Consider the following 1636-nt stretch of genomic DNA (forward strand, 5'->3'; position numbering starts at 1 on the left):
CGCGGGAACGAGCGAGCGAGAGAGACTGCGGCAGAGGGGCTGCGGCAGCGGCGGCGGTGTTCCGCTGGCGAGCAGGGAACCCGCGAGCAGTTGCCGGCGGTCGCTAGTCACGCCCCTCCCCTCTGCGCCGTACATTCGTTCATTACGGCGCTCGTATCGACGGCCGCACCTGAGCCTCCGCTGGCGGCGACGTGGCAACAATCACACCGTCGCTAATTCGCAGCGATGCCACCGGAAGCCCGACAGTCCGATCAAGGTGCGGCGGCGGCGGCGGCGGCGGCTGCGGCGAAGCAGACCCGCTACACGCCGTTCGAGTCCCCGTTCTCCCGGACCAGGCGTATGCAAAAGGAAGCGATCAGCAGCAGTTGCAGCCGCGGACGAGCGGGAGCCTCGCGCTGCGCCCCTCTTCCCACGCCCATGCCCATCATCCCTGCGCCCACAGCACGCGCCGACGCTTTCGCGATCCCAAACTGACCAGCGACACGCGCCTCGCGAAGGCAGCGAAGACAGCGTATCTCCCGACGGTGCCTGCAGGCCCGAGACTCCAAAGCAGAGACTCGTGCTTGACACCTGTGACTCATCTCTCGCCAAGCCCAGCCGCCCGCCGTCGACCACCGTGTCATCCACTGCGACACCAGGCTCTTGCCGTCTCGATGCTTTCACTCTTCATATATCGTGTCTGGTCACGCAGTGCTCTCTCTCCCCGTCTTCCGTGCTCCGTCCCCGTCTCCTTCGGCTTGTCCGTTTGCGTGCTTCGACGTCCTGTCCTCGTCGATCCGATCCGCCCTTCCTCCCTCTCTCGCCTCTCCTTCCCACTCCTGGTCAACCCCTTCTTCTCTCCCTCCCTGCGTTTCTCACCCCTTCCATTTTTTCCTCCTTCCCTCTCCCTCCTTTCCTTTGCCTTCCCCTAACAACCAACCCCCTCTCCCCCCACCCACCTCGGAATCTCTCCTCCTCCCGCCGCCGCGATTCGATTCGTCTTCTCGGCCATGACACGAATCGAACAGGGAAACCACATTCTAACTCTTAAAAAGCAAAGCAAAATGTGTTAGGTAAGACACATAAACATATTTTTACAACGAATAACTGGTACACTCGTGTTGTAATTCTCACATTAGCGATAACTCACTCTCTTCTACTACAATGTACCCTATCACTACCTCCTCCAGCAATAAGTAGAATCACTACCACAATCTACGAGTGATTAATATCATTACGGAAATAGTAATAACAGCAATGGTAGTGGTGGTGGTAAAAGTTATAGAAGTAGAAGTTAAAGTAGCAGTTATAGTAACAATAATAATAATAATAATAACAACAATAGCAGTAGTAATAATAATAATAACAGTAATAGCAGTAGTAGTAGTAGCACCAGCAGCAACAAAATCAGCAGCAGTAGTAGCAGCTGCAACAGTAGTAGTAGTAATAACAACGATGATATAAATCATATCAATAATGATAACGATATTATATCAGACACAAAGTAACACTGACACAGATCAATGATATAAATAACAAAAATAATAGTACGGAACCTATGATTATCATAGCATACAAATTGGCACAAATAGTCAAACACACACACACACACACACACACACACACACACACACACACACACACACACACACACACA

The 1636-nt window shown here is 52.8% G+C and overlaps 1 protein-coding gene across 5 annotated transcripts in view; it reads right to left on the bottom strand.

Moving 5' to 3' along the window:
* Positions 1 to 118, bottom strand: part of LOC122248664 (uncharacterized) — a 36538-nt gene extending 36420 nt beyond the window's left edge. The window contains exon 1 of one of the 5 annotated variants that reach the window (XM_086550208.1): positions 1 to 118. This exon is cut by the window's left edge and continues 84 nt beyond it. The gene's annotated coding sequence lies outside the window, so the exon portion shown is untranslated. The other 4 variants (XM_086550204.1, XM_086550205.1, XM_086550206.1 and 1 more) reach the window with 4 other exon arrangements.
* Positions 119 to 1636: the final 1518 nt, after the last annotated feature.

This window comes from Penaeus japonicus, unplaced genomic scaffold (genome assembly GCF_977035675.1).
Source record: "Penaeus japonicus unplaced genomic scaffold, GWHDUDI00000001_assembly GWHDUDI00000023, whole genome shotgun sequence".
In the NCBI taxonomy this organism is placed as follows: domain Eukaryota; kingdom Metazoa; phylum Arthropoda; class Malacostraca; order Decapoda; family Penaeidae; genus Penaeus; species Penaeus japonicus.